The 6,978-nt window shown below is 40.1% G+C and overlaps 1 long non-coding RNA gene across 1 annotated transcript; it reads left to right on the forward strand.

Moving 5' to 3' along the window:
- The first annotated feature begins 3,878 nt into the window (after window positions 1–3,878).
- On the forward strand, window positions 3,879–4,350 carry LOC115629979. Its single transcript, XR_003995964.1, has 3 exons — window positions 3,879–3,983; window positions 4,056–4,165; window positions 4,225–4,350. It is a non-coding gene; the product is annotated as an uncharacterized LOC115629979 (long non-coding RNA).
- The last annotated feature ends 2,628 nt before the right edge of the window (window positions 4,351–6,978 follow it).

Consider the following 6,978-nt stretch of genomic DNA (forward strand, 5'->3'; position numbering starts at 1 on the left):
ACAGCGCTTGTAGTGCAAATATATTTATTGCCATAACTTCTTGTTAAATCGGTCTATCTTATATAAGCTTGGCATACGGACACATAAGCACTAACTGTGGTATTTGCAAAATTTGAGTTAGAAATTCCAAAAATTACGGGAGTTACGATTTGCGTGGGAAGGAGGGAGGGAGGCAAATTCCAAAATACACATTTTCTGCGTATTTACATAAGGCATCTTAGACTTAAAGTTGAACCAAAGCAGCAACAACAACAACAGCTGCGGGCCGAGCATGGGCAGTGATTCTATTTGTGGCTATAACTTCCTTCAGAATTAACCTAACCACAAACTGGATGTATATGCCAAATTTGAGTTCAAAATTCCAAGATTTACGGGCGTTATAAAAACCACGAAATGCGGGGGAGTGAGGGGGAGGGCGGGGTGAATCAGAATAAAAAAGCAAATATGACTTGCCTAAGGCTCAGGGGAATCTGAATGCCAAGTTTGGTTATCCTAGCTATTGTACTTGCTGAGATCGTTGCACTCATACAGACAGACAGACGGACGGACGGATGGGCATGGCTATATCAACTCGGCTAGTGATCCTGATCAATAACTACTTCTGTCTGTTACATACATTCGCACAAAACTTTCACCCTTTGGGTAAAGGGTATAAAAATAATTCAGGATTGTAGTCCGGTGGAGCAAGTAAAATATCCTGTTGAAATGAAGATCATAGTTAAAGACGAAATACCTGTTTATCAGAGACCCAGACGTTTATTATATGAAGACCAAGAAAAGGTAAAGGGACAAATACAAGAGTGGTTAAAAGACGGAATCCGTATACCAAGTTTCATTATGATAGGTTGATTATAAAGAAAGTTGTAGCCATATAACCAAGCCCAACCTCTGTCTGCAGCTGTATTTGTTGCTGCTTTGACATAATTAATTATGCACACATACATATGTACAAGTACACAAATACGCATAGACACGATTCTGATGTGAATGTAATTGTATGTATGGAGTATTTTATATTTAACTAGCAGGTATTGCCCGTCTTAACCCGGCTCAATATGTTTCCAATTGTATTTATTTTGTGTGTGCATAACCTACCCATATGTTTTCACCTTAAAGGTTACCAGTAGGAAGGCATTTAAGGTATTTAAATGAACATTTTCTGTTCTTGACAAAAAATTGTTCAGTAGTCCGTTACATTTTTGTTCTTGACAAACTATTTCGTTAAACGAACATGACCACTATAACTAATATTTTTTAAAGCTCGTTTTCCCCCCGTTGGAGCTAGAATTTTCCAAAAGCCTTTCTTAGTGTGCTCCTACACTATGATGGATACTATGAAACGATACTTGAGTCCAAATTTAAATTCACATTTGAGTCTTTTCGTGCCATATTGAGTCAATACGGCCACGCACAAACGCTGCACAATGCCGTGCAGCGATGAGCCACGATCAAAAAGCACTGGCACCGATACCATCAAAATATCGAAGTTTGAATGCAATAAGCAGAATATTTAAATAACAAAATCTAATTATTTATTGACATCAATAAGAACAAATCATATACATACATACATCTGCCCGCAATGCGAAGCAGAATATGAGTAGCTCCGTTATTCGGTTTCTGCTTTACTATCGCTTACGCAGTCGTTGCCTAGAGACGGTAACTGTAACATTTTGGCGTTTTGCCTTTGCAATTAACATTAAATGGTCAAAACGAAAGAAGAAGAGCGAGCTAATGACTTGCAGTTGTTGTTGTTTTTAGAGCATTATTTTTTTTTACAATCAAACAACTGTGTTCGATTGCCCAATGTATACATTAATACGAATGTACATACATGCTATATTCATTCATACAATGTACATATGTACATATGTTTCTCTTTACTTTTTCAACCGTACGTAGAGAACCGCACACATAGACACGAACTGTTGCTTGTTGTGTGTGAGTGTATGTATGTGATGTCCCCAACTATTTGATATTTGTTGTTGCTGCATAAAGTTATTAATGAAAACACTAATGCCAAATGCACTAAACAAAGAAAAAATTACTTTTAAAAATGTTATATTATATAATTTTCAATTAATTAACATTTCTTGCTCTGTCAGTGCAAGACGAATGTACATACATACATATGTAGATACATATGTACATACATAGATGTGCACATATGTATGGACATTCACACATTAGTGTCTCACATGTTGCTTTGGCTATTTCAATCGTTTGCACGCAACTACACGAACAGCTGTTTGTATGTGTGTATATGTATACTTAGTTGTCCCCAACTGTTTGATATTTTGTATTGTTTGTTCTGCCTGCTTTTGTAAAATGCATATTTTGAAAATCCTTGAATTCAAAGTTGTAGATTTAGTTACGTAGATTACATTATCCAAATTTTAAATCGATCGGACTAAATTTATAACAAAAACCTTTCATTTGAAATAGTGAATAAATATTAAAACCCCAATAATTCAAGCTCCAACACAAATTTCGAAAATCCGAGTATGCAGTTTTGTTTGTATCCTTTAATTGATTTTAGAAATTAAGTTTTAAGTCGATCGGTTGAAAAATGCGGATTTTTCTAACAAACTTTGGAGCTCGTTTTCCCCCCTTTGGAGCTCGAATTTTCCAAAATCCCTTCTTAGTGCGCATCTACACCCTGATAGGATACTTGAGCCCAAATTTCAGCTTTCTAGCTCTTACCGTTTGGGCTGTGGGCTGTTGACGCGGTTTCCTTTTGTGCCCCAAGAAAACCCCAATAATTCAAGCTCCAACAAAAAATTTAAAAAACCGAGTATGCAGTTTTCTTTGCATTCTTTAATTGATTTTAGAAACTAAGTTTTAAGTCGATCGGCTGAAAAATGCGGATTTTTCAAACAAACGTTGGAGCTAATTTTCCCCCCTTTGGAGCTCGAATTTTCCAAAATCCCTTCTTAGTGCTCATCTACACCATGATAGGATACTTGAGCCCAAATTTCAGCATCCTAGCTTTTACCGTGTGGGCTGTGGGCTGTTGACGCGGTTTGCTTTTGTGCCCCAACATTTTTTTTACAGGAAAACTCCCATATTTTAGGCCCCACAAAAAATATCAAAAAACCAAGTATACAGTTTTTCTTGGAATTGGAATTGGAGTATACAAACTAAGTTTAAAGTTAATCAGATGAAAACTGTAGATTTTTCATACAAACGTTGGAGCCTGTTTTCCCCCTTTGGAGCTCGAGTTTTCCAAAATCCCTTCTTAGTGGGGACCTAGACTATGAAAGGATACTTGAATTTAAATTTCAGCTTCCTAGCCTTTACCGTTTGGGCTGTGCGTTGATCACCAATCATTCAGTCAGTCAGTCAGTCAGTCAGTCAGGACAAACTATTTTATATATATAGAAGATGTAGATACAGGCAATGTATACATGTGTGATATGTATATGTGTATGCAATATATACATATGTATGTATATACATATGTGGATATACGCGCCGTTGTGCATATGATATGTTTTGAATATGTGCGCAATTATTGTGCGCCTAAATATTTGACGCGTTTATTTTTTTTTCTTTTAAACGATACTGCATGTGTGATAGCCGGCAACGGTGGCGCACTGCCAAAAAAAAAACAGCTGTGTCGCTGTGTATAAAAAAATGCACGTGGCTGACGACAAATCAGTATAAAATATGGAGGTGGCCGGGTGCGTCTATCCAGCGGTGATGGCAAAGTAGGCCTGAGAAGGCGGGGCGCGGATACGCGTGACGTTTGGTGGCGGAAAGAGAGGAGGGGAACTTTTCACCCGTTGCTTTCCGCAGCGGACGTGCAGTCAATATGGTGGTAAGTGACTATGGAATCTTCGTGGCTACATATGCCAAAATAAACGGATCTGCTGATGTTGCAGGTAATGAAGGGGCCCGTGATGGGTGTATGCACACACGACTATGCAGCAGAGCACACTTCAGAATTGGAAATCAGCACACGGACCGACTACAAAATGGCGGTATGTATGTATGTAGGTGCAAAGGAAAAATCTTAACTTAGCTGCTTTTTTTCCTGGGTACCCACGGCGCAGAGAACGTGCTGGGGCGAGCGGAGACTTGCACGCAAAACGATGGAGCAAATGTTGTAGTAGGGCGCCGCAATGGGTTTGAAGATGCTGAAAACTCCACAGTTCACTTTGAGGTTAGAAAAAATACCGGTTCAAGTCGAATTCAAATATACAGCTCTTTTTTTATTCACAGGTTTTTTGAGAGTGCCAAGGCGAAATTTAATAAAGGTTAAGGAACGAAGCAGCGGTTGTCAGATCACAGCTGACGACGGCAGCGCTCTCTCGCGTCGCCGACGTCGACGCAGGCAGCGATAACAGCATCAGGTAAACAACGGCCGCTGCCGCACCAGGTGATAGCAGCAGCGAGTTAACAGTGGCCGCTGCCACCTCAACTCTATGTTTCCAACGATGTCAAGAGGGGATCTCTGGGTTCGTGGGTACTCCAACAGCTCGTTTTCGGTCTGAAGCTCTTCCTCTATATGACAGAAGTGTTTGTGCGGCGATACACATGCCTGTTAGTTATATGGGTGAGGACATAATTTGTTGAGGCTTAGTTTGCCAGATTGGAATACATCCATATCGTTCCAATACGGGTCTAAGTCGTAGTAGGCAATTATGTTCCATTCTGCAATTGCTAACTTGGCTGTCCCAATTCGTGCCTGGCTGGTGCCTTTTTGCTTCGCCATATTTCATTACATCGCTCGGATGTATGTAGATGCAATAACGTGTTATGTTTTTTATTACAATTAAAGCATCCTCGGGAACGGCATTCTAGGGCTCTATGATTTTTTCCCAAGCAGTTTATGCATAATCATTTCGTTTGTGCCAAGTTTAGTCTTTCTGAGGCTGATTTTGCTTTAAATTTGTCTCATTGAAAAATCCGGTGGTTGGGCTGATTACAAACTGTGCATGTTTTGTCTGTGTCAGCTGTGACCGATGCGCATGACTTATATTTCTCCTTGTTTCCTTGCTTGCTTCCAATGACCCCCAAAGCCAAAAAGCGTTGCTAAAAGAAGGATTTAAACCCACTTAATGATTGGAGTGTCCAGTATGGACTGTTCATACAAAGTGTGAGTTTGGCGATCCAATTTCTTCGTCAGAATGTGCAGTAAAATTGGATCCCATGACAGAGTGTTAATCTTCATATTTTTCAATGCAGCCATTGTTTCATGAATGGTGTCATGAAACTGTTTTATTGACCAGGCTTCACTCACAACTTGTGGTTGGTCTACGAGTTTTTTCAGCAGCTCTGAACATAGAACTCTTTGGTTGTTAAACCGATCCATAAGCATTTTCCTTGCTGTCTCATAGTTCGCTTCAGTCAGCGAGAGGTGGCGAATCAGTCGTTCTGCTTCGCCTTGAACATTGGCCTTCAAGTACCACATTTTTTGGATTGTGGGAAGTTCGGCCTCATGAATCATCTTCTTGAAGATGTCATGGAATTGTTGCCACTTGAGATAGTCACCATCAAATTGCGGTATTGATATCTTTGGCAGCTGCAACGACAATTTGTGTTGTTGCGTCAAGTACGGGGTCTGCAGTAGCTGATGTATTCATCTTCATGACACCACTTTCGGCAGAAATAAAATTGGCTGTATTATAGCCCAGGCTGTCAGGATTTTCAAAATCTCTATAGATTTGAAAAAAGGAGATCGGAAATTTGATTCCAATATTTCTTCACCATAGGCCTCAGTTGTTGTTTGTTTTCAAGTGTCATTTGTCCCATTATGCGAGACAATGTACTCATCAAAGCGTTTTGATGCCTTATATGCGACTCAATACCTTGTGGCCTTTCAGCATTATCGCCGAAGAGGCTGGTGTCCATGTCAAACGTTTGAAGCATGGTTGTGTGTTGAGTAAATTTAGTTAAATACTCATTAGCGATATCTATTACTTTTGTGTAATAGTCGCTTTCAAAATAGCTATGGTCTATTATTTGACCATTTAAGGCAACAATAATATTATTATTGCCCGCTTGAAATTGCTCCCGAAGATGGCTTAGCCTTGCCTTTCTTTCTTCGTAGTAAGCTTTCGTTTTTCTATCCTGGGAATCCTTTTTGTAATTCCTTATCAGGGTTAGAATTTCTTCTCCAAGCGATGCTTGCTTATTAAGCAGCGAATCCAGTTCTGGAGATAGAATTGCCATTTCTCCAATCTGGTATCAGTTGTCAGACCCGTTGGAGGTGTTTTTGTTTTGCTTTTTTAAAAGCCGAATGTGCCTTGACTCACACCGATGAAACGGAGTCCTCGATATGATCCTTCGCTGAGGTTTCTGGGGCTTCTGTGAGCACGACCAGAACTGCTGCCCAACGAAGTCTTGATTAGTCGCCTTGTTGACTAATCGTTCCAGTCCAATTTGTCGGAATACTGCCCTATAGCGAAATCTCTAGCACGTAGATTCAGCTGGCACAGCTTCCTTGTTGCGTCAGCCTTGCTTTGATGAAGTTTCTTGGGCTTCTTTGAGCACGACTGCTGCCCAACAAAGCTCTCTTCAATAGAGTTGACGTTGGTCGCCTTGTTGACCAATCCTTCCAATCCAGTTGCGTCCCTAAAGTGTGTGATCCTATATTAAGGATCGCGTCGGGGTCACCAAAAATATGTTGTTGTTTGTTGAATAAGCCCCTAAACTAGTAGCTGGGTATTTTTACAATCGGTACTTGAACCAAGTGTAATTCGGAGGAGCTGAAAGGGAATTTTGAGATTAGAGCTGCACGAGTGCTCTTGTTGTTCTGTCTGTTTATTGATTGAAATGCAAGGGTTTATATACAAAATTGAGAATGTGCGTAGGTCTAATTATTACTAATAAGTGATTCATAAAATAAATCGTTGCTGGGGTGTTGTATGCAGCTAGCTGAGTCGGTGCGTGCATATCCAGCGTAGGTGTAGGTAGACGTGGTACCCGGTTGGTGGTTGTTTTGTACACATGCGCGGCCGCTATTCTAACAAT

This window comes from Scaptodrosophila lebanonensis, unplaced genomic scaffold (assembly GCF_003285725.1).
Source record: "Scaptodrosophila lebanonensis strain 11010-0011.00,11010-0021.00 unplaced genomic scaffold, SlebRS2 tig00000184-arrow-arrow-pilon, whole genome shotgun sequence".
NCBI classification, from domain to species: Eukaryota; Metazoa; Arthropoda; class Insecta; order Diptera; family Drosophilidae; genus Scaptodrosophila; species Scaptodrosophila lebanonensis.